This window comes from Anser brachyrhynchus (genome assembly GCF_964034855.1).
Source record: "Anser brachyrhynchus genome assembly, chromosome: 16".
NCBI classification, from domain to species: domain Eukaryota; kingdom Metazoa; phylum Chordata; class Aves; order Anseriformes; family Anatidae; genus Anser; species Anser brachyrhynchus.
Window position 1 is genome coordinate 9,901,373 of NC_137734.1, and position 27,105 is coordinate 9,928,477.

Here is a 27,105-nt window from a genome sequence, read left to right on the forward strand (position 1 = left end):
TCTGATATAGGAAAGTTAACATTTCTAAGAGATCCATTTGCCCATCACCCTACCAGTACTCCATAAACAGCAGACAAATTATGAGGGATGATTGCTAAAGACAAAAATGGATTTTCTGACTTTCTTGTAATATACAGACATTCGCAGGTAGTTAAAAACAATCACACTGGGAAAACTACTCTAACCTTTTATTTATGTTTCTAAGAAGATATTTTCTGCTATTCATACAGCTTATTTTGTCTGCAAGACCAAATTTGCGAGACATCAGCTTAAGGTCCCCATGGGTCTTTAAGCCCCTAAAACAAAGTCAGCTTTTCTGCACTACGTTTGTTTCAAAATTTTAAAATGTCATAAATCAATGCACTCATTTCTTTAAATGAATTTGCAAAGCTTTTAAGAACAGTAGTCAAAATCTATGGACTATTTAAAGACCAGCAAGCTCAATAAAGAGGCGTATTTTTTAATGTCATCTTACTTTGCCTTGTTTGTTGTCTGTATGATTTTTATCATGCCTGGTTATGAATTAGTAATATCTTGAAATGATTAGAACAAAGTACTCCCTATTTTAAGCTCAGCAAATCTACGGGGAGGAGTTATTCTACAATTATGACCGCAGATTTGACTGAGGTTGATCCAAAACAACAGAGAAAATGCAGTAAATCTGCTCAGCCTCTTAGGACTGTTTGAGACCAATTACTGCTTAGAATCCTGCCACTGCCAAACCGGAGCAAAGAAATCCCATCTTGAATCTCCAATTTTTATCAAAGTGGTCCAGCAAAGTCTGAAGTTCCAAACTGGCTTCAGACCTGCAACCATGACGAAACATATGAAATATTCCTTCATATGTCAACTTGTACAGCTCTCTCCTGTTCTGTTAACAGACAAGATAGCAGAGAACTGTGGGCAGAAATACCAAGCTCAGATTGGGATTTCCATTTGGACTCAAAAAAGTGCATGTTTTGGGGCAAACAAAATCCTAGACTCCCAAAGGCTGAAAGAAGCCTGAAGTCTGTGTTAAAACTTGCACTGATTATGAACATATGTAAGGGTAACAGATCTGAGTAATACTGGATTTGTAATATGAAATCCTCAGCCTGCCTAATAAATAGATTTGAAGACTTCTCAGAAAAATACTTCATTGACAGCTACCTTGATATTGCACACCAAAGAGATCCTAGCAGATGAGACATTTTGCTGCCCATTGCTAGCAGGTAGTTTGGTGCATCAGCCAAGAGGTTTCCTGCTCTCATATGGAAGAACTAAGAAGCCAAAAAACCCAAGGTTGTCTCTATGGATGGACAGACACAGCAAAATGCACACCTCATCTATTTTGAAGAGAAGATTTCATATGGTTGAAAGCTAGGACAGATTTTAATAAGTCATTAACAATACTGGAAAAAAAAATCAAGATTAGTGGTATGACTGTACTCAGATTTCACCTCTTTATTACGAATTTTTAGTAGCTTATGAACACAAACAAATGAAAAGGCTATTGTGTTCAATTCTACCTTTACAGTAACAGAAGAGTAACATTAAAATTCAGAGACTATTATATGACCATAAAGAAAATTTATAAAAAGAGAAGTAGCAATATAAAATTAGGAGTAGTTTTCTTCTTTACCATACTCAGCCATTTCATTTTGAGGAGTCACCCACAGTTTGGAGTTACCTGGCACCAGACCAATGAGATCTTTTTAGCAATACACTGAGTTACTGAAGTAACAGGAGTATAAAAATAGCCCAGCAAACTGTTTAGACTAGCAGAAAACTTATTAAATAAGAAAATAATTATTTTTTCCAGACAATTCTCTCTTTAAGAGGATTATTAAGCAAGAATAATTACATACACAGTTTTGAACATTTCAAGACAATCACGTCATTCTTTACAACATCTGAAGCAAGTAGAACGAGTTTTTCATTTGGCTAAGGTACACAAACTGTTTAAAAAGATATCCAAATGGCTACCAAGCACTTTGTTCATCACTGAAAAGATAACGCTTTTTTCTTTCTTAAGTTCTCAAAGAGAAGCTTTTTATTCTAATAAGAAATGGCTTTTTTTTATTGTATTTGATTGCATGATTTCTACGAAATGTGTTCATTCAAAATAATCCAGTGTACTGAAAATACAAATTCTTTACTGAAATTTACGAATACAGCTAATAAGGAAAGAGCATTTTGACACTACACATTTAATGTTACTCTTACTGTTTACAGTGCCAGTTTACAAGATGTTAACACTGTGCCTAAATTTGATATACAAAAAATCATTATGGGTTTATTATAGTCTGGATTCTCATTTTAATGAGATTTAACATCTTTAGAACAAAATGTTCAAAGCTGTAAGACATATGCTGAACATGTGTATACATGTAAAGCTTTGAAAACTGCTTTAAAACGTGAGAATGAGAAAAGCTCATGTTACCCTTGATAAATGTCAGCTGTCAGGCAATACAGGCCAATATACACTATACTTTCCACAAACTAGAGCCCAGAAAAATGCAATTTTTACTTCACTAGCTGGATATAATGCATTATACATGGCAACATTTACCCAAGGTCAAAAGTTCAGTGTTTTCAAATTTTAACCTCCAAAGCAGGGTATTGTTACACAGATAACATCATTATGCTGAAATTAATGGAAGTATTTCCAAAATCTCTGCTACACTCTAATATACACATTCTACCAAAGTGGACGCATTCAGCATCAAACCTAGTCCAAAAGAACTTGAAAAGGAAAACAGCAGTTGTTCATATTTCCACTTCCAATTCTGTATTTTTTACTGTCCAATTTTACAATTTACATAAAAATGCAACCACCTTCTCTCCTGTATTGATGAGAATGATGTACAGAAAAAAGAGAAAATCATTGCTAGCTGAAGGGATGATGTTAAATATTGTGTTGAGAAAAGCCTAAAGCAAAATAAGCTGAAAAAGAAACAAAAACCCCTTTTGTTGTTGTTGTTGACATGAATAAAACGTCTTGCAATCAGAGACTCATTCAGCAGCATGAACCGGAACATTTCCTGCTGTAGTAAATCACTCATTATAAAATTCTGAAAGTATCTTATAGAATTAGCCCAGGTACAACAAACTGAGCAGAGTGGGAACACTGTAAAGGGTGGGTTGGGGATCAGATTGTCACAACTGTCCATAATGTAATATTACTTTCTGATGTGATAAAACTAGGCCAAGCATCCCTATCTACAGTGCAGTCCTCTTAAAAGCTGTTCCTTTTCCAGCTCCCCTATTTGAAACCAGATATAATTGATAATTTTGTGCATATGAAAAATGACTTCTATGCTACCATTATCAAGCCAAATGGGGAAATGGACTTTAAAGATTTCACTGTGATTACCACGTTAACAAGCAGGTTTCTTCTGCTGCAGCCAAGTCTGAAGCACTCTGATAGTCTTCTGTGAATTTTTGTGAAAAGTGTTAGCTAGTTTTCCTGAGCAGGTTAAAAGCTCAGTGTGTTTAAAGATGAAATACTCATGTCATATCAATGCCCTTCCCTCTCTGTTGTAATAAGTATTTTGATCTATTCTAATTTAATATGCTTCCACTGAGATTTTCAGAAGCTTTTAGCATTGGTCTAGGGCTCTTTCTGTTAATTCAGTGACAATTCGATCACCAGCTTCAGTAGGATTACAAAGGCCAAATGCAGTATTTTTTCAGAATTTTATCTTCAACAGGAAGAAAAAAAAAACACTTTTAAAGGTATGCTTTTATTAAGCTCAACTAGAAAGATACAGTAAATATGTCAAAATGAGTAGAAAGGCTCAGAAGACCTAAATTTTACTTACAATTGATTATTTGCCAGGCTATTTAGAAACATAGGTGTGCACTATACACACAGCCAAGAAAAACACATGTCTGTTAGCTCCAAAGGCAACCTTTAAGCATCTTCTGGTACTAGGATCTACATTAAGCCTAGTGCCTGAAATGGAATGACTTCTGCTTAAAATGATTATTCCAGTATACTTGGTGTTTTAAAAGAATGTCAATAATAACCTAATATAATTATGTCCTTCAATGTTCACATTTTTTATTTTAAAAAGACAGAAAACTGTCCAGCACTTACTATAGTTACAGTAAATAATCTAGATGACCTTTCATCAACCACATTGAACACCAGTGTTGAAAAACAGAACAATAACTGCTGAAAACAGTGGTAACCTAACCACTGTACTTACTACAAATATTGCAGTATCTGTAGCAATGTAAACATCAAAACATCCCTTAGCTGAGAAGGTGATTACACTTATCAGAGCAAACTATCACATTTCAGCAAAATTAAAAATAACCCTTCAGATCTTTTATAGCATAATAAACAGTGAAGTATGAAAAAGTCCCCTTGCACATTTAATTTACAGTATTCATTGCACCTGCTCTGAAACCAACATAGGTAATGTGAAATTTGAACTGAACAAACAAGGTAGAAAATCTAATGAAAAGGCTGTAATCTGGAATAAGTGAGCTATTAATACCAAGGCGTACAGCTCTGAAGAGCAACTTTTTTATGTTCTGTTTCAAAATCAGAATCTAACATTACATACTGGTTAACTATAATTCTCATAACAACAGCTCCAATAGCTTCCTTCAGAGACACATTAGTAAATACATCCTATATTACTGCAATAAGCATACACAACAGGACAGAAGAGGTAGTAAGGATGACAACAGCTGTCAAATTAAGTAAGTACTACAGTGCACGTACTACTGACCAGGAAAAATATCCTGTGAAGCAGAGAACAGCTCATTCAGGTTACTCATAACTGGGTAAGTCAGAAGTTTGAAAGCATTACAGAAGGGACACAATACTTCATTGAGAAATTCTAAAAACTATACTTGGTCTTTAAATTATATTTTCTAATTTTCCTTTTGTCTTCACAACTTTTAGGAAAATCGCTAGATTATTTCATTCTACAGCGAAATATGCAGGCCCAGTTTAAGTGCTCTTAAAACCAACTGGAAGTTTTGTTTGGATGAGAGGTAAACTTCACCCATACACCATGAAAGAGTTAAATTCCACTCAGTGAATGGTAACAGCCTTGGATTATGAAAGAGCCAGAAGCCCTGCAATTTTGGAGTAAACAACAAGTAGTTATTTTTACTGCTTTAGAAATTCCACGTCTTTCCTATCTCTACATGTTCTTTACAGTTCTAGGATCTTTGCAGACCTCTGAATGATGAGCAGGGATTTGTTCTTGTCTTTGTCCAAGTGAGGACGTTACCACTTACTGTCCTGCCATTACTGCATGGCCAGCTACTTGCTGACAAATTGCTCATTATTAGCCACTAAAACGTCACACATCACGGCAGAGCATTTTAAGCAAAATGAAGCTGGTATCTTCAAACACCATTCTGCAAACTGAAGTGGTTCAGGACTGACAAATAACTGTCAGAAAGTACAAGCAGGGCAGAACTTCTTCCGCTTCTCCTCAGAGAGCCCAAGACACTACTAACAAAAACTGTCTTAGTTCTGCTAGTTTATAAGACAGAAAAAAAGTCTTTAAAAACACCTGTAAAAAGGGTGATTTTTTTATGACTGCACTTCAAAGACACAGAATTAAGTGTCTAAAAGCAAAGACTAATTTTGATTTCACTGCCAAGCAAGGTAAAATTTTCCTAAATTCTGAGCCAATAAATGACTAGCAGCCTTCCAAGTTTCTCAGAGGTTAACCTGAAACTTTATGAAAACTTGAACTGAAGAACACTATGAGGCTAGCACGAATGGCAAGTTACTTAAAGCAGTGCCATTAAACAGTATTAATGTTGCTCTGACAGACTGTAAAAGCAAGGAATGAAGAGAATTACAACTTTGAATGCTCTACTTTCAGAAAGATCAGAAATGTATTCTGAACATCTAAAGGGACATTATTAACATTTATATTATATAATCATAAAATAACAGGAAAAGAAAAGAGAAGTGTGATTTCCTTCATAACAAGATAGCGTTTTTGGCTCTGGAGTGTTCATTACCAATACCCATTTTAACAAAGGAACGTAGAATTCATCACGCCACTTCATATCCCAGGCTTGCTCTATGCAGGAGTAGAAAAGGGTGGGAAGACAAATCTACCAAAGGGTGGGTTTGTTTTCAGGAACTAGTAGGAAACTAATAAATATCACAGAATATTCTTTAAGTATAAATTCTACTAACTATAGGTACTCTCCTACTTTAAAACAAAAAAAAAAAAAGGAAAATGCTTTTTAGTATACAAATAACTTGTCTGATATCACATGCCTGCTAACTGTGTAAGTAAAATTCTTTTTTCTTTATCAATTTTAAATGCATTGGCTTTTCATTTTAGGCTGTCCCCATTGTCCTCCCCACAAAACACACAAGGCTCCAGTTAGTTCTTATTCCACACTCCGTTATTCAGCTTCTGCAAAACTCAAATATTTATTCTCTCTCCAAATGTTCTCTTCTGCCTCTTACAAAAGCCTTAAGAAAGCTTCACACTGATCTTAATTTTCTTCATTTTCAAATTTAGAATATCTCAAAACAGATTCCTGACTGAAGTCCCCAATTCTAATACTGTCACAACAGCAGGCAAGTGATGTTGACATGGGACCCAGGAGGATGACATTACACAGGTGGCAAGGAAGTAATGTGAAAAATAAAAGAAGTTCAAAGCAAATGGACAGAACTGTCTACCCTGCTTTAACAGTGCTGTGGGGAGGAGAAGGGGAATGACAGCTTTTGAAATAAAAAATCACCTAATGAAAATTCTATATAAGAATCTGGAAAATAAAAAAGAAGAGTTATCAATACATTCACTACATATAATTTTAAAATATTAATTAAAAAATCCTGAAATTAACATTATGAGAAATGCCTCTATCTAAAGGGGTATTTTTAATATGAACTACAGGTAGAGATCAATTCAAGTGGATACAGTGACCATTACCAAGTTCACAATTGCCCTTCCTCCTTCATTTGCATAGCCAGGATAATTCAGTTCTGCCCCTGTTTCTAATTACATTAAAAAGGCATTGAATAAAAAGCACAATTATTTCTCCTACTGTAAGACATAACAAATTCTTCCTGTAAATAAAACAAACTTGTTTTTGTAATTTTCCATGTTCAGAACACATGGCCCTTTTTCTTCCCTAGGACAGATAAAGTTAAACCTAGGGGAAAAAAAAAATAGGTAGGAATTACTCATTTTCCTATTCTCTATCGCATCACAGCCTTGAGCTTTACTATGAAGGAACGTTTACAGTAGTCTGTTCCTCCAGTGGTCATGGGCATATGTTTAAGTAGTAACACCCAAAAAGAAAAATACTTGTCCTCTGTTTTCAAAGCATCGATACCAAATGACTACAATAGCATGTGGAGCCAGCAAGACAAAAGACACCACTTTTGCTGGCAAACCCTTTTTGCTCTGAATCTATTTACACTTGTCCAATCCTTGACTTAGCAGGACACTCCCTATTTATACCTTGAGATTGAAAACTGATGGCTATAAGGACTATGGCCTTATTATTCAAAGTATTATTGTGTTGTGTTTTTAATTTACTGATCTTGAAAAAAAAAATGTGCACTTCTACTTCTGATTGGAGAGAGTGAACAACAGACATGGTGCAGTGATGCATCATGAAGAAATTTCAATACCACAAACTGTAAAGTTGATCTCCTTTGTTGTCTTAGCCTTCCAGATACAGACTTCAGCAGACTACGTACCACAAATGACTGAATTCAACAGTTATGGAGCACTTCAGCCAGTGTTCTGTCTTCCTTCCTGCATCTGTTCATGGATGTTGTCTATTACTGAAATTCCATGTACACTGAGAAATAACCAGTTAGGTTATACTGATGATCATCCTAAAGGACAAGCACTGTTTGCTCATTAAACATCAGAATGAAAGTTTAGAGAAATCAGAGCTAGCAATGACTCAGGATAGATAAGAAGAGCTTTCCAGAACACACAAAGAAAACTGGAATGTGAACGGCAGAGAGGGTTCTGCATTAGCATGTGGAATTTCTTTGAACAATCCTGTCTTGTCCAACCCCCATCCCCAAGACCCCATCCAAACAACCAACCTAAAAACAGTTTTAAACTGTGCTGGAAATAAAGCAGACTCTTCTAAAAAGACTGCAGAGTAAGTATTCTGGTCTGCTCCTTCAGTAGAAATCAGTAAGCGACGCTACTATTTACCATCCTTGTAGTCTGAGAAACTGAGACTACTTCAAACTACAACAGAACCTAGGAATAACCTGACTGTAAGGGCATATCAACCCACAGACATGCAGGAAGGACAGCGGTATAGATAAGGCAACCTATGAAAATTATAAAAGCAAAAAGTCCTTTCAGCTACAGCAACCAATTCCTATATTTATTGCATTTTTCAAGAAAGTGTGGAAGGCCACACACAACTCACAGTGGGAAGTCTGCTTCACCACGATCACACCACTTTATTCTATCTGAAAAACACTATGATTTCTGCATTGTTTTGTATATTAAAAGAAAAAAAATATATATATATCAGAGACACTGAGGTAGACACTGACTCCTAACTCTGTGCCAAAGAAATGAGGCAGTGGGTATGTACACTTAAGCTTAAAGGAATCAATATGTCCACAGCTTATTTTTTTTTTTGCATCTCTTCATCTTGCAATATCCTAACTGCATGCAAGAGAACTTATTAAAAAAAAAAAAAAAGTTGATGCTGGCAGAGAAGATGAGAGAATGAATACACTGATTTTATTTATTGTCTTTCAAGAAGTTGCTACTATAAATCTGCTCCAAGGCCAGAGCAAAACAGGACTTAAAAGTCTATTGAAAATGTTCTGAGGACCTCTAGACCTGATCACTGTACATCTCAGAACAGGTTATGTCACCACACCCAACACAGCTCTTCCAAGAGGGAGTTTCATTCCAGAAACTCAACCCATTGTTGTTGCAGAGGACCAAGAGTTCTCTCATCACTGGAGATCTGCGGCAAGGATGCCAACAAGACTGCTTTCAGAGATGGACCTATTGAGGACAAAGGAGGGAAAAAGGCTGCTTACTGCATCCCACCATGCAACGCTTGGACTGCAGATATTAAGTTTCACCACTAACTGAAATGTAAATAAAAGCAGAGAAGACAGAGATACAATGATAATGTTTTAAAAACAAACAAAAATTTACATTCCAAATACTACCGTTCTGCTGTTTTTCAGTGTCACTTGTGCCTGCACTTACAGTTAGGAGCAGATTTGGGTGGAAATGACAAGCTTTCATACGAGATCTCCAAGTGCAGTTCACCATGCAACTCCATGACGAAAGCCAGGAAACTCAGGAGGATGAGCCAGCAGAAACTTGAAATAGACTACAGAAGTATTGACAATGAGTTTTGGAATATAAAATCATTTTCCCATTTGGGAGGCTGTGCTCTAAAGCCTTCTCTCTAAATCATCCACCCTTCCTTCACTAAAACAGGACAATAGGAACTGTTTACGCTAGATAACAAATAATAGAGGAAAACACCTTGGCATGAACTTCTCCTTTTCAAATTTCCAATTCACAGTCTGGAAATGGTGAAGAAAAAAAATCTAAAAGTGCAACTCCCAAACAATTGGCAATTCACCCTGAGGAAACTTGATAGATGTAACCAACCTCAAAATCTACCCTGAATAAACATGCAGAATAAAACAGTATAGAACTCAGCAGTTTATTTTCAGTCCGAGAGTACTTATTTAATGATTTTATGTTACAAAAACGCACTGGCAGTATTTCTGATACCCCTCTTTCTGGCCATTTTTATTAGAAATAAAGGTTATACTGTCCTCACGTTCAGCACTTCACTTTCAGCCTGTTGCCACTTTACCAAAAATAGGATACTTTGAAGTTACAGGACGTACGAATCTGGTGAAGTTAAAGTTTCTTTAGCTGGAAAGACGTTTTTTGTTTGGTTGGTCGGTTTTTGCCGGTTTCTTACCGTGCTTCTGGCATAGGTATTAATGTTTGTAGAGATTACTTGTTTCTAACACTAAAAGGCATGTGCATCCAACACTGCCCTGATGCAATCGTGCCACTGTTCAACAGAAACCTTTCAGATAGGGACACTTAAATGGCACTTCAGAAACAGAGTTCACAAGCATTTCTGAGTTCCTGACAATTGTTACTCACTCCTCTTTCTTTTAGAAGAGTATTAATTCTATTTCACTGTGATATGCAATATGATTTGTGACTTCAGTGCAGCTCCATTGTGAAGGCAGATGAACTGCCATGAAACGGACAACGAGAAGCAGACAAGATGCACACAGGCACAGTGAGGACAGAACAAAGAATCACAGGGAGTGGGAGAAAATAAACTGTATAATAGCTGCTGCTCGGGAACACTAGCTGGAACAAACAGGGAGGCCACCAACAATCATTACAAGCGCATGTTTCTTTTGCTGTTGCAAGGAGAATTGCACACAAGAGGGGGCAGGGGATCTGCTATTAATCATATTATATTCATTGTTCCCTTGATGCCGCTGGCAATGCTTCAGGAGACTCCCTCAATTCCCAGATAAAACTGTAGCGAGAACAGCGCTCAAGAATCCCGGACCAAACCTTCGCTCCCTGGTCCTACTGTCCTAACGCTGCCATAAACTAAACACTTCACACCCGAAAAGCTCAATATACTGAATTTAAAAAGAAAAAAAATCCAGATCACAGCAGTTGAGGGCTCGTCCCCACCCTAGTCTCTCATTAGGAAAATGAACACACTACATAAATCTGACGAAACTATTTGCAAGAACAAGCCACCAGAGAGGTGAAAACATCAGCCTGAAGTAGTCGGGAATCAAGTTTCTTTGTTGAGGAAGAGTTTTGAATGTTATCTCTGAGTAAGGTGCTGAGTGACTCCCTGATTAAGTGGCACTTAAAATTCAGTGAGTTGAATGCTCCAGCCAGAAGAGCAGGCCGCTACCTGTGCCTGGGAGCGGGGGAGGGAGAAAATGGCAGCTGATGCAGCAAAGTAACCAAGTCAGCTATTCTTTTGTCAGGGAAAAGACAGACATGTTTGAGGGGAAAAAAACGTGGATTAACTAAATCTCCTATTCATATTTCATCGAAAACGTAATGCTGCTTTAATTTGTCTGGTTTGGCAAAGCTACAAAGGGAAGGTGAATTTACTTGACCACAGATATTTTTGATTTTTTTTGTGTGACAAAATCTGCATAGTATGAAAGTGACACGCACGCTAATTGGGTCCAGAATTTGTTAGTCACCCTACCCAAATAAAAATCTGTAAGATGGCTACCATGGGACGCCGGCATTCCGCAAGTTGGCAGTGACGTTGCGCAGGCACTTCTTCTTTCCCAGGTCGAGAAAATACAAATTATTTTGTTTAAAAAAGATACAAGAGAACAGAAAAACAGCTACAGCTAGGTAAATGTGCGCTTAAAACGCCAACTTGTGAACTAACGAGGCATTTCTACCTCAGATTTCAGTAAACAGCAACCACTTCATTTTTAATTAAAAAAAAAAAAAAGCCCAACCCCCGTTTATTAAGCAGCAGAGCTCCCTGCAGCCAGCACGCCGCTGTGTCCGATGACTCATCCTCCCTTCCCTAGTTTCTAATTAGCTGTGATAGCATCAATTTGGAGTTTTGGGTTGTTTTTTTTTAAAACACAAAACCATGGTGGAAACTGCCAAACGGACGACTCGTCGTTCACCGACCGGCTTGCGAGGAGCCGGAGCGGCAGCACCCCGTGGTCCCCTCAGGACTCCGAGCCCCCCTCAGCACTCACCCAGGTCCCCTCAGCGCCCCGGGGCCCCCTCAGCGCCCCCCGGACTGCCCCCCCCCCCCCCCTTTCCCGCTCCGTGGGCCCACAGGCGCCGGGCCCGCTCCCGCTGCCCCCTCCCCGGGCGGCTGCCCGCGGCCCGGCCCGGCGGCGAAGGGGAAGGACGGGACGGGCAAAGGAGGGGGGGGAAGCCCTCGCTGGGCTCCGGGCCCGGGGAAGGCGTTCCGCCACCGCCGCTGCGGGGTCAAAAGTTTAGCCTGGTTTCCATTTCACCTCTCCGCGCCCAATGGCAGCGCGGCGGCGGCGGCCAGGACCGCGGCCCTGGCTTAACTCCTTGCCGCCCGGCCGTGAGGAGGGTGGAAAAGAGCCCAAAAAACAGGGAGCAGGGCGACCCAAGGGCTTCTCGGCCCCGCAGGATTGCTGCTAGGCGGGGTCCCAAGGGCTCTGAACCGGCCCTAGTACGAGTGACAGCAAAGAGCAAGGGGTGACTTTGGTAGAGGGGCGCAGAATGGGCAGAAAGGACTGGGGTGTGCAGCGGGGCCCCGCAGGGTTTGCTTTGCATCTTGGGCAGCCGGGGATGGGTACCGTGACAGAGCAGCGTGGGGCAGCCCAAAGAGCCTCTGCACCACAGACACGTCTCTGCTTCAGGACTTCCCCCCCAAAAAGTCACCCTCCATCTACCCTGAGAAGGACAGACAGCGGATGGGTGGCTCGTCCTCTGAACAAAAATCTTCAGCTCTGCAGTCTTGGACATGAAAGCACTTACAAACCCCCATCAGGCACTATTCAAAGGTGGTCATCTACCGTGGATTGCCATACATGTGACAATACAAACCCCATTATAGGATTCGTTAATGACTGGCAGACTAACAGGAATGAGGAGCCTCAGGTCCGTTTGATTGAGGGACCGATCCCACTGCTCCCTGGCACTGCTGCTTACAGTATCTGCCTCGGGTGCCTGTCCCAAATTTCACTATGTTGTGTAAATATCATGTATGTTGCGGTGTGCAATCCACAGAAGAGGGCTCCTGTTGAGATAGTTTGGTGAGGGATGCAGAGCAACTGATTGGCAGCACTGTGAAAATATGGTAACTATTCAGACATCCTTTGAGGGGGTAGCTTGACAAGCAAAACACAAAGTTATTGGAATACAGCAATATTAATCGTGGCCAGAACCATGAGGGGAATTTAAATGGGTATATGAATGTCTTCCACAGCTGAGAAACTACAATATGAAGTTTTATATGGCTTGGATAGAAATGCGGAGATAAATTATAGGTAGAGGTCCCCCAAAATACAGTAAAGCTTAAAAAATCCAGAATGAAAATGATTAGGTAACCTAATTTCTGGATTAAGATCAGTTTCTTAGATTTATGAAGCCCACCAGGATATACAGAAACATCCTGAGAAGCCCAGACCTTCAGACCTAGGCCCTAAGTAGCACCAAGTCCTTTAACTGTCTGCTCAGTGGAGGAATTAAGGTATTTCCTTCTATGAAACTCTTGGCAACGAAGAAAGGAACTTTCTGCAGTTAATACAGCACCCCCTGAACGTGAACCAATACAGTAATGCTCACATATCAATACTGTATTCTGCTGCCCAGAATAAGTTTTACTAACTAATAAAATCAGAAGCTCAGATATGACTGAGCATGAAGAGAGGCTCCTGTCCTACAATAAGTATATCAATGAGCACTTCTGAGCAAACATCTAGTGTTCTGGCTTTGGCTGGGATGGAGTTAATTGTCGGAGTAGTTGTGGGTTAACCCGCATCCAGCCACAGAAGTAGAAAAGAATCTGAATGGTCTGGACACCAGACATTTTAAACAGCTTTTCTTGTTTTGGCACATAAAAAGACAAGAAACATCCTAGTCTCCACTCATTTCAGGATTAGGGAGCTAGAGGAAGAATGTGGAACAGGTTTCTCGTTCCACGGTATGCCTCCATTCTGCATTAACAATCTTAGGTTCTGTCATCCCCTAATCAGCAGTTCTGGTGTAAAATTGTAATGGACAAAATTATGACAAAAGCTTTCCAGAGTCAGAATTATCATCACAAGCAACACAGTTTCATCACAGGCACTAATGACTCAATGCATCAGCCTGTGGTGGAGTATCCCAAAATTTGTGCCCAATTTTATCCTCTAGGTGATTGACAAAAATGTTGAATGAAGATAGGTAATATTGAATAACAGGGGAATGGCAACCTATGACTGCATTCTGCTTGGTCTTGGAAAGCCAGTGTCAGCTACAATTAAGCAGATAGCAAGGGATGCATCACCCCTTCATTTCAACAAAAAAGTTCTTAGTCTGGTGCATTAATAAACACAATATAATACAGGCAGCACAAAGAGGAGTAAAACGTGTAGTTAAGACATCTGTTAGGCTAAGTATCCTAAGGCAGCAGAAAAGGGTAGGGTTAAGTAGAGACCTGAAGTAAATGATTGGCAACTGACTGGATACCAAGTGGAATGGCAAGTCATGGCATACACTTACAGGGTAGACAACATGGAATTTAGCTTTCCAAAACAGGCAGCTTCTAACAGTAAAGCCAGAAAACACTTGAGAACATGTATCTTAGCATACTCTTGTTAATTTTTCCGCAGAGATCTCAATCGGAATACAATTGTGAAGAGGTAAAATGGGTAAACATGCCATCAACATGCATAAGAGGTTTATGCTGAAGATGCCAATAAAGTAGTACTTAGTTTTTCAAACTCTGAAAACAACCAGATATCAGATTGTTTGAGATTATGCCCATGACAACCTAAGGGAAAAAAACATTAGTCAGGTGGCAGCTATTACTAACTCTCCACAAACATGCAGTTTGGAAATTATCTTACTCAAGAATCTCAAGGCTTTCACAGCACTTCAGAACGATGAAAGATATTCAGGTCTCAGCCCTCTGCATAGGTCCCAAGGAAGAATAAAGACATAAACAGACATTCTTCCAAACAGCTATGCCAGCTGAAAATACTGCAAGCAATCTTCCATTTTTATAAACCCAACTCACAAAATACTTTTGGGCACAACGAAGGAAATAATGCAAATGCTCTTCAAAGCTGCTCCAGGAATCAGACAACAGTGATTTCTTAAACAGGCACAGGTAGATTCTTTTCTCAATCTATGCAAACAGGCATAGTAGCTCAATACAGCAACTCTGTGGTTAAGCTTAAGGCCTTGAGAGCTGTTAAAAGATGTAGTAAGTGATTAGAATGCATCAAAAAGTTAAAGGCATCATGAAAATCTTGAGATCAGACCTTACTACCAGGCTTTTTTTTTTTTTTTTTTTTTTTACTCTAGCTCAAAATGGATAAGACACCAGTGGAAAAAAATATCAAATAACACTATTTTCACAATTTAGGTAGGTTAAAAAACCAGTTTTGCTAAGAGCAATTTAAGACCTAATTACATATATAAAAAGCTATTTTCCTCTCAGTAAAAACAGCAGTTAGTTTTTGTTTCTTTACCTTCTCTAAATACCATGTCTTTTCAGAGAAATTCTTTTAAACTGAAGTACCACAAATAAATTCCCTTTTTATAAGATGGCCTCATTTTAAAAGAAAATGGATGCTATAAAATTTTACATCAAGTCAGCATGTTACCAAGAAGCTTTTCTGTGTGTTCTGAATTTGATTAATACAAGCCAAGGTCACTTCCTGAAAGATGCCTACCACTGCAGCTGCAAGCAAACTAGACTCCTCTGAGCTCAAAAGCTGGGGGATGGGAAGACACTAGAAATTTCTAACATTGTCTCCTAAAATACACTACTTACAAAACTTGAGTAACATTTAGAGTGTTTACTAGATCACCACATAAGTAACCTATTAACTAAAGTCAGTCTGTATAATTGTGTTTTCAAGCAAAAAGATTGAAAATGATGCAGCAGCGTGTCTGTAATAATGAACAATTCTGAGGATCCTTTACTAAATTTTATGCAATTCCCTGGAAAATGTACAGTTTTTACATTATGTAGCTCATAAAGCTAATGAGCGACTGCCCTTGAATTAACAGCACATCTCAATCCTCTGAGACTCCGAGGCTCCACCCAATCTACACAGTGCCCTATTCTGACTCCATTTAGGAAAAACACGTTTGAGTTAAGCATGCAAGCTTTTTCCAGAAGTCTACAGCATGTATTTTTCTAGTTTCTGAAGACTATACCTGCTGTTTACAAGACGAGCTAGAAATTAGCTGTTTTCACCTGTAATATTCAAGATATTAAAAAAAATATTTTACAAACATGCCACATTCACATTACACATGAAGCCAAACAGCTGCAGTTTCTTCCACTTCCAGACACAAAGCTTATAGGTCATGAAAATAAGACCTGTACCAAACAAAGCCGAGCATTATTTTTGCTTTTTGTGTGCACAAATAAGAACTGTACAATCTGAAGTACCAAACAGGAGGTGGGGGGAAGGAAAGGATTGCTGGAAAATGTTTAAAACCACACACCAACAGACATTCCCCGCAAGGGCATCTGTTTGTCTAGGAAATGGGCCCCACTGGCTTTATTTATGAACACACACACACAACTTAATATACTTCATCTTTAAAATAGCCTTGATATAGCCAACATTGCATCCAAAGTTTCATACTAAAATTAGGAGGATCTGCTCAATGAAAGTTCATTTTGACAAATTGATGTAGTAGAAGGAACAGAACATTGTTGGTTTTGGGTGGGCATCTTTGCCTGAAATAGAAAAATATACTAAAGCATATCATTACCTATGCAGGCACTGTGGTTAAGGATGCCTAACATTTTCCATCACAGAAGCCCGTTCTAATTCTTTGATGACTCTCTCGCACACCCCTCAGAATTACGTTTGGTGGAAGACTTGCATAAAATTGGTTCAGACATTTAAAAACAGAGTGGATAATTATGTTGAACAAAATGCAACTTTTTATTCCACCTGAGAAGTTAAAAGTTTTAGGAAAGAAACTGCTCAAATCTCTAAACAAGCTAAACTTCATCTTGCTGCTCTGCACAGATGGTAACTGCCTTTAAAGTCTTTGCACATGCTCAGTTGTGTTTTAAACCACTTGCCAAAATCCTCAAGTATTTTATCTAACCAAGCAAGCTTTGTCGCTGCACTGCTCCTCCACGCTGACAGGACAGAACATGCTTTATCATTGTATTATAAAGACCAGGAGCAGCTTGCCTATGAACCTGCCAGCTATGAAGCAGTTAAAGCGCCTGGCAGCCCAGTAGCTGGTGAACAGGGACATTTTTCTAGGTTATGCTGCCCCACCCATTCTGAAAACAGGAGGCAGCAGAAGGATCAAGGGCTTAGCGAAGGCTGCCCCCCCCATTCAGGATCCCAGTTGAAACAGCAGATGGGGGTCTCACCCAGTAGTGCTAAAAGGGGCTAGCCGATACAGAAAGCACACAGACCAGTGGCCAAAGCGATGTTCCCATCTGCTCTGTCCAATTCCACATGCCAACCTTGCTGGCAAACAGAGCCATATTTTTTTTTTTTAACGCTTTTTTCTATTTTTTTCTTTTTTTGTTCTATTTTTTTCCATTCTCTTTTTAAAGGTGTACAAAAAAGTTACACTGAAAATATTAATGTTCTGAAATCATTCAGAAAAACTTAAAAATCACTGTCCAACTCAACACCTCTCTCTTTAACCCCAGTTGCACGTAGATAATTAAGTACATTGCTGTGTCTACATGGGACTGGCACCCGCCAATTCACAAAAAAAACCTACTATAGATTTACTTATGTCTCTTGTATCACCTCCAAGGTACATTACTATTTCAGCAAATACATTTGCTTTACTATACACCTATATAAAATGGTCTTAAAATGGAGAATTCAATTCTGTCAAAGACTCGTATCGTAACTTTGCCTTGCCCAGTAAAGGTACATAGGGAATTTCAATTACATACAAATTAGGATGCTTTTTTTTTTTCCTATGAGGAGTAAACAAGACAAATGCAGTCTTGATTATCACAGACCACAACTTCCGATTAAGACTATTCATTCACAGCAGATTTTCAACTGGCATTTAAATCACTGATTTAACTGTTGGAAATATTTACACCAGCCAATAGGGGGGTGGCGACACATGAGCTGGAAAGAAATGTAGTCCATAAATCACATCGACTTGCCATAGGCACATTTTGCTACTCAGCAGATGCAGTACTTATGGACATTTATTCACGTGTTTCCACAGGAACTAAGCTATAGAATTAATGTCAGTAAATGTATTATTTAACACTGTAAACCCACTGATTTTAATCAAAGCTTTGGATATGTTAGCATTTTAAATGTGAACTACTAAGTTTACTTAAAAAACAACAAAACAAAACCTGTGGTTAGTAAATCCACAACTAAAGAGGAAAAAAGCACAGAATCATTTTCTGAAAAAGTATTTGAGTGCAGGTGGGAGAGAAGAGGAGGGAAGACAGCTATCCATTAAGGGTTTTCAGATTACATACACACAGACTCACAAACTGGCTTCAATGGGAGTTAAATGCCTGATGTGTTAGAGTGCTTTTGAAAAGTCTACTCAGTATCTCTTTTCATCAGGCTATTAAACTAGTTTGTTTGTGTTTTTTTTTTTTTTTAAGAAAAACAAAGAGCCACGCACACACATTCCCCTTGCTTTTAAAATTTGATCTTGTTACCCTCTAACCTAATAATAATAAAAGTACGTTAATCAAGTTTCTTGACTTTTTGGCATAACTGGACACTCAAATTTGAAGAGGAGCTACAAGATCGGAGAATGAAAACAAAGGAAGTTACTGAAGAAATGAAGTCAAAATAGTTTAGTTTTCCATGCACGGTATCAGTGCTTACGTACTATTTTTGCTTCATTGTAAGGAGTGAAAAGAGCTACTTAATGCAAAAGGGACCTTTCTAAAACACAATTTGACCTTGAAATATGGAGGTATTCCTAGCTCAATGCTGTAATTAACATCTCTGAATAAATTTGAATGTACACAGACCGTATATTTGGCACTGCAGCAAGAGGCCTTCATTTAGTTCAATGCTAATGCTTAGCATGCAGAGTTTGAAGTGACAGTTATGTATCTACAGTATAGCTTATCTGAGGATTTCATTAGCTAAAAATCCACTTTCCTCCACTTGTTTTCATGTATCTTCCTGTATTTCACTTTCATACTGACCAAAACTTAATAGACTACCTTCAACTGAACTGCAAAATAAGGACAGAACAGAATAATTCTCAAATTAGAATAATTTGTTTTGCCACTGTACAGTCAGATTATCTTACTGTATTTCAAATATTACCCATCCTCTGTGTTCCAATGGTTGTAACACTAGCACCTGCTAAAACCTACTGCAAAAAAAATGAAAGCTGTAATGTGGTTTTGCATGTCAGTGTTAGGCTCAAATGTTAGATTTCAGGGATCAATTGTTTACAAGTTAAACTGAAATGGGTTAGTGTCTTTCTTCAGTGCTATGCAAAATGGAAAATAGCACCTATAGAGATGTTACAGACTAGAGTGCCACAGACTCACTTCTGAGTCCTACAACAAAAGGGCAAGAGGCAGGGTTTACTACCTCCAAAAAGATGAATATCAATTTCCAAAGAGTTTGAATGCTGGAATGGGTTCCAGACAACTTGTGGAATCTCTTTGCTAAGAAACCTTCCAAACCTTCACTGAACAGAATTCTCAAACAGTGCTTTGTCAGCACGGTTTAGATTGATGCTAGCATAACATCTCTATGATTTTCAGTGACACATTATCATGAGAGAATTATATACTGCAGCCTTGTGATAAACTGGTACCATTATAATGAGTTACTAAGACAAAGGGACTTTACAATTAATCCCACTTCGTCTTAATTTCAAGATGTGTCACTACATTCTTTTCACTACTGTTTTAATCACAGTATATTTTGTTAGTCTCACAAATCCTTTATATTTTGCATACATCCGTTAATACATCCGTTAATATTCCCATCTTTACTGGAAACAAACTATATATTCCTGATGACAACATTAATTCCTACCATCAAGGATTTTTTCCATTTAATAGCAAAACCAGAATGTTTTTGAATAAAGCTCTCAAATGCCCTCTGAATTTTTCGTACTGAATTTTATATTCTTTACCAACCATTTCCATTGCATGAAAACCTTGCGCTTCTATTTTTTCTAACGTTCTCCTGAAGAAGTGAAAACCTTCACTTTCATTAAAAAGAAATTGTACAATAAATCTCACTAACCTCTCAAGGATTCACACAGAAGGTATGTTTGTAATAGCTGCTTACCAATTAGAAAACCAGCTATGCTCCTTAAATTGTTTATACAAATAGCATGTCTCATACATTGATGTTTATCTGCAGAATTCTCCAAAATAACACTGTCATCGTTAGCACAGAAATTCCAAGTAATTTTAGAAGATTTGCAACCATTGTGGAAGTTAATACAAGAGGTCAGTGACTGCCAAAAACAGAAGAATGGATTACATCCATCTTCTTCAAGTCCCCAAAACATTTGTAATGTTTTGTTTCAGATCCAGTTGCTTCCTTGTTTACAGATAAATGACTAAATGGTTGCATAGTTTCACAACATTAGGAAGCAGTTTTATGTATTTTTATACAGAGCACTGGAGGGACCATCAGGATAGAGGTTTTTGGTTTTTTTTTTAGATTATTAATACTACTACTTTTTCTTAAATGCACTGTATCTTCAGTTCCCACCCAAGAAGATCAACTGAACTGTAGCTTACATGCAATAAAACCATGAGCTGGGGAACCACGGCTTGAGCATATGTCTGCCAACAGGACGTCCAAGATGCATCCACCATAATTTAAACAAGTCATGCTCTCTTTTAGCAGACTTGCAGGTAATTTTGCAGATAACCTGATGCTAAGCTTTAAAGCTAATATCCAGTCACACTCACATACTAGGAGGTTTCTATTAGCATCTGGTGAGTGTGTCAAACATGGTACCTAACCAATTAGCACCAGTCATGTATTTATGCCACAAAACTAGAAGGTATCACCTATCAAGTGTAGTTTATACTATGTGTTTTTTTTGTTGGTAAACAAAACACCACATTGCATTTCTATGACAGTACATCATATCGACATTGCATTTAAAAGAAAGGGATGTTATGTTTATGTACATCAGTCAGAACTTTATATTCCTGGGCCTCATCAAATTTAATTCGTAGCAGTAAAGTCACTATTATTGTCTCTAGGCATGGCATAGCTTCAGTGTTTTCTATTTAAAACCCACTAAGCATTTTTAGTGTACCTAAAAATCCATTAAGATTCAGAAAGCTACAAAACCTTACCAACTCTTGGGCTTCCATCAGATTCTCACATATGGAAATGACATCATACATGTAATAACAGGATAAACATGGCATAGCATGGAGGGAACACAAGAGCGTATGAAGCAAACCTAATGTCATTAATTCTGTCTTTCAAGATATAAATGCTGTGATATAGTAGTTTTTTTCCCCCATCGTAGGTAGATTTATGACAGACAATATGCTTAGACATATGTCTCCATCCAGTCAAGAGCAAAAGTTATTTATCCCTTCTCTCCACTGCATACTATTTACCTCATTGTGGCATCTGTCTGTAAATCATTGCTTAGGAACATTTTAATGAGCACAGCTATCTGAAACGAAACAATCTTTTTTTCTGTGCTTAGACAAGAACTTTCTCCAAAGGTTTTCCTTTCACTGTCTCCTTTCATTTTCTTCATTTTGCTCTAACCTTTCCTTATTCTAGCCAAGCCAAGTCACTTGAATTTTATCACAGACCATCCTGCTAAATTGCAGAGTAAAGAGGCTAAGCTTACCAAAAGAGATGACTATGAAAGAGGTGATGTCCAGACATGCTATCAGTTTCAATACTCTTCAGCAATAGGTATAAAACTTGACAGTTATCTATTTGAGTACTGAAGGGTAAATGGGTTACTCTGAGTTATGACAAAAAAAAAACCACGCCCTGATGATCAGCATCATACCCACTCTGGGCCCAAACAGCTTTAGCTGAGAAACTCCATTTCAACACCACTGTTTCAGAAGAACTGTTCTGAGCAAAGTATTTACATCATCAGTTACTTCAGAAATAAGAAAATCTTGGCACCAGTGATAGAAAATTAAGAACTGAAGGCAAATATATACACAAAAGGATGTTATTACTTCATCCCACTCCTTTTAAGAGCAATATTCTTTAAATGCCCAGGTATCCCCAGGAGCCTACTAGCCTTAGATACTACAGAGTGCACTGAAGACAGGTAATACCATATACTTCCTCAGTTTAAGGGAGGTAGAAAAGAGCATATATAAAGTATTGTAGATTATTAATACATAACAGAAGAAAATACATTTCTCTAAGGGAATTGCAATTATTTTATCCCTTCTCCAAATCCCCTTACTATCAGTGTATTCTTTGGATCAGTTCTCAAAGTAGCCCTGGACAACCAAGTCAAACAGAAGACTTACCTAGCACAGTGTTCTCTCTCCAACAGAAGCCAGTAGGAAAGCCTAGAAAGAACAAGGTAAGCATATCACTGTTTCAGCATTCTCTCAAACTTCTTAATCTCCAGCTCAGGAATTTCCTGGTTCACAAGGACCGAGTTTCCCAGCAGCTGGATTTCTCCTCTACGAGTATATGAATTGCTTTTGAACCCATGAAAATCAACACAGCTGTAATATTCTGTGGCAGCAAGTTCTGCACTTAAGCTCCACACTATGTAAAAGTACCTTTATTGATTTTTATTTTTTAAATTGCCATGTGATAAAAAAATAGGAGGGAAATAAATGAAATGGCTGAAAAGCAAAACACTTTCTTCGTCTTGATTTTCCATTACACCCATGGTTATTTCATACGGATCAGTATGTACTGTTAATGGTGGAAGTTCTGGTAAATTTTATTTCTCATACAAAAGCTGTTCCATGGATTTGATCTTTGTCTTTCTCTATACTTTAAGACCACTGTACTCTTTTTGGCATAGCAAATCTTCATGCAATAAGCTTTACAAAATTGTGTTACACAATATCAAAGTCTCACGTCTATAAAGGAATTCATAAATTGGCAGTTAAGTCAATAAATGCATTTATATTAAGCAGAATTAAGAAAGATCTATGTAGAACTAAGCTCAAACACTGGAAATGTCTTTAATATTGTATAACAAACTCCACATAGTGAAATATCTGATCTACCACTGTTTTTATCCAGCATCTAAGTAAACAAAACAAGTTTGTTTTAGGCTTTGACAATAAAGATTTTTCAGTTGTTTTGCATCTTCAACAATATATTTAGCCTTTAGAAAATATAAGTCTTAGAAATCCCACGTTCAAGCTTGAACTTTGCATCGAATTTGCAAAGTAACATTTAGATAAGATATCCAAAATGTAAACAAAGCAACGACAGAGGCTTTATTTCATAATGTACTGTTTATTTCAATACTTTTAATCAGCGATAAACCAGCTAAACAATACACAATTCACAGTACAATCCTTGTAAAAGCTGGAAAAGATATTAAGGTTCATGTCAAGTTCAATGTGCTCTATTTTTAACTTTAGTCAAGTCCCTTCTCATTAGCAGTAACTTAATAAATAAGCTCTTATATCAAATCAACTTCCTAGCTGCAGCTAGGAATTTATGTACTTACAAAATAAAATGTTTAGCCCAACAAATAATTCAGTTACTTGGATCTAGCAAACTAGCAATCTTCCACTGCCACAATATGCCAAATAAAGGATTATTAATTGCTTAACAAAGCAGTACTTAATTGTTTGCTATTATTTTTCGTAATCATCGTTTGCTTCCCAAGCTTCATTCCGAAACTTTAAGAAACAACAGAAAACTGGCCTCCCCCTTTGATTCAGCTCACAAAAAGAAGCAGTCTTCACATTCATATAGTTTGACAGCAATGGAACAATTCATTTAGCATAACTTTTTAATAGTGAAATTTAGGACACTGCTGTAGGACCTGCTGAAGATGCTTTTTAAAAGCATTTCACAAGGTCAAACCAACCCAGACTATTCTCATGACTGACTTATTAGGAGAGAGCCAAGTTTACATAATAGTGATCTGAAAGACAGATGATGCCTTTGAAAACAAGCCCATCCTTGAAGACACTTCTGCATTTCAAGGATGCTAACAAATAGCATCTAGCTTGTCTTTAAGAGACAACAAACTGGTTTTGAACACTCCTGCTTGCAGCAGTACCCGTATCACACGAGAGTAACCCCGTTTGGAGGCCAGACTCATTCAAGAATTGATACACACTGCAAGCAAACATCAGATCTCAAAAGCACACTGACAAAACCCAACGCCTGCTCAGTCACTGATGGAAAACTGAAGTGCTCAGAGTAAGGTGTTGAAGTCAGATAGGACCTGTAACAATCACAATAAAAATAACCCAGATTTGGGATGTGATGAGAGCAGCAAGAAGCAATTTCTCAGCTACTGATTTATGAGTCAGATCTAGAACCACTTTTAGAATAACTTCCAAGCATCACCTCTACAAACTAAGATGATTTCAGGAACCATCTCTTGAGACATCTCTAGCTTCACATCTGGAACCATCACCCAGAAGCAGCACGCCTCTAAGACTTGGTGGGAAGACATCCAGGAGCCTTTCTAAAACACACCAACTTGTATCTAGAAGCTTTTCTAGAACAGCCTCTGAACTCCCTCCCAGGCCTGATTCTGCAAGTCACGCCCTCAAACCACCACTCGCATTGTTTCTAGGACCAGTGCCAGGTACGTCCCCAGGAACCCCTTCTGCAGCCACTGTTGTACAATTTCCCCCTCCCCAACCCACCCCCCCAAAAAAAAAAAAAACCAGCTGATTTGGCTACATAAAATTGGGGAAGACTCTTGTAAGAGTTAAAAAAGTGTCATTGATATTCAAACTGCTTCACCTGTTCTGCAGAATGTGTTTACAACACAATTTTATGTAACAAGCCTTAATGCAAGTTCTGCCAGCTATAAAACAGCAGCTAAAAACTAACTGCTGGTGGCTAGCTTTGTGTTAAGTTCTTAAGCAATTACTGAATTCTACTCCATGTCCCCTCAGGTTCTTGAGCATAATATTGAAATGCATGAAGACTTTCTATGCAAAGATAGAGAGAAAAGTCAGAGAAGTTTACGAAATGCCTGGTTTGGAGGCGGGGCCTTTAAGCTAGAATGAATATGCTAAAAATGCGCTAATACACCAAGCAGGTTAGAACAAGCCGCTTCTCAGTTGTGTTCTTTTATTTTGTTTTTGTTGTTGGGTTGGCATTTGTGACTAATCAATCGCCCTATCCTTGTTTCAACTGACTTAGCTAAGATCTCTATGGGGCAATTATTACATATTTTGTTCCACTGTTGATGCTAAGGAGCCAGCATAACTATAGAAGAGAAATATTCCATTTCATGCTCACTAACAAACTGGCAGTGACATTTTTGTTCATAGTGCTTTTGGTGTTGTTTTTTTTGTTCGTTTGTTTGTTTTGTATTGTAGGGTGGGTTTCATTTCTAACAGTACATTAGAATCTTTTTTATAAATGAATCAGTGTTTGCAATGCTAGTGAAATGTCTTCCTCACCAAATAAAATTAGTAAGAAAAGCCTGGAAGTTTTGCAAGTTTTTTTATTATTTCAGAAAAAAACAAGTCTAGACTGGATTGGAATTACTAAATACCAGAGCTCCATAATAGAAGAAACTTTCAGGGGAGCAAATACAACTGTAGAAAAGTATCCAACCTTTTGTTTAAAGTGTTATATTAGAAAATTGAAACAGCCTTGCTACTGAAAAAAAAATAAAGATTTTTTAGTGGCTGAGGCAATTAGCATAGCTAAACCTGAGTCTATTTTGCTTAATGCCAGCATGTATACTCAGAACAAAACATTGCCACTGTCTGCCACGTTAGCACACCTGATTTTGTTAAAAGATATGAACTAGTTGCACCCTCAAGAAATCTATAACAGCTGTGGAGTATCAGACTGTTTTTCTCATACACATTTCTTGTAATTAAATTTGCCTGAATGTGCCTAAGGGAGCTTTGAAGTTACCTTCTATCAGCAATGTAGCCAAGATGTTGTGTGCAGCAAGAACTTTGGCTAGAATCTGGATACACTTACCATGGAACTCAGCACCTGCTACCAGACCAGAGCAACAAGATAGACATCCTGTGACACAGCTTCAGGGTTACACTGAAGCTTTGGGGTGCTAAGCCTGTACCTCAGACTGGAAGCATATCCCTGGTAATTAGTAATGCAGATACCAGCCCCATGGCTCAAACAAATAGGGAACTGTGTGCAATTTCTTAGTAGCCAGTTTTGCTTATTTTGTAGTCAAGGAATTAAGTGCTTAGATATGAAGTGCTTCTTCATATCATGAGGAAATAACTTGTGTATCATGCCCTGGAAACCTCGATCATGTGGCACAGGTGAAAATTGTTCTTTTCTTGCTAGAGCCTCACACTGTAACAATAGACACACCTGTATTTTCATGCTATAATGTGTTAAAATTTGAGCAGACTGCTCACTTTGGGGGAAAAAGATGCAGACAGGTAGATAGATGTCTTACAGATTGACTTTAATAAGAGATTTTTCTTAAGCCCTTTTTACTAATACTTTGAATCTACAACTACCCCCCATCCCTTACTGGGCTCTAGGCTTGTTTTATTGAAGGTGAACAGAGACCACCAGGACTGTTAATCTGATACCCTTAGCTCTTACGTTCTCATTCCCTCCTTAAGAGATATGCACACCCCACTAACCTGGCAACAGAAGTACCAGCTCACCTGACATTGCTGTGTAGCACTAGTAGTACTCCAAGCCTGGAGGTTCCCCTGAACCACTGCTACTGAACCTGCTTATATAAAAACTCCAAACTAATCCAAACTCTTAAAGGTCATAAATACAAGACTTAAATCTTGGTTATGTTTATTAACAACAGACATCTCCAAACCCAGTTCAATCCAGTTCAAGGGAATGGCACCAAATCTAGATCCAGATCAGGCTCTAGGAAATGACTCCTTGCATACAACTGGGGAGATGTTAACAAATTATTCTGGACACAGCTCTGTAAAGTACCTTACTATAATATATAAAAATCACTTTGGAAATAAAATCCCCCAAAGCTACAAACTAATCAGAAGGTTACAAAAAAAAGGGGGGGGATTAATACAGGTTCTTGAGAGGAAGCTATAAGAACTCTAGGTCTGTTCAGCCTAAAAAGCAGGAGGAAGATTAATTTACTGTCTGAATACATTAGTAGAATGGATGCTGGGAAGAGAGAAGAGTTAAAAAAAAAAGCTTACCACTTTATGAAAGAGGTTTGAGATGAGATGTTAGCCATAATATCATCTGCTGAATGATAGCTTTGTTGCTGTCATGCTACTACTTTAGACCAAGAAATGATGTAAGAGGAAAGAAGAAAACCA

The 27,105-nt window shown here is 38.1% G+C and overlaps 1 protein-coding gene across 10 annotated transcripts in view; it reads right to left on the reverse strand.

Moving 5' to 3' along the window:
- The window catches only part of NCOA3 (nuclear receptor coactivator 3), an 85,113-nt gene that overhangs the window by 43,654 nt on the left and 14,354 nt on the right, over positions 1-27,105 (reverse strand). For 6 of the 10 annotated variants that reach the window (XM_080558299.1, XM_080558301.1, XM_080558297.1 and 3 more), the window contains one exon: positions 22,165-22,206. The exons of 3 other annotated variants lie outside the window; for them this stretch is intronic. The gene's annotated coding sequence lies outside the window, so the exon portion shown is untranslated. Of the gene's footprint in view, positions 1-9,194; positions 9,322-22,164; positions 22,207-27,105 lie in introns of all 10 variants that reach the window. One more of the 10 variants, XM_080558294.1, reaches the window with a different exon arrangement.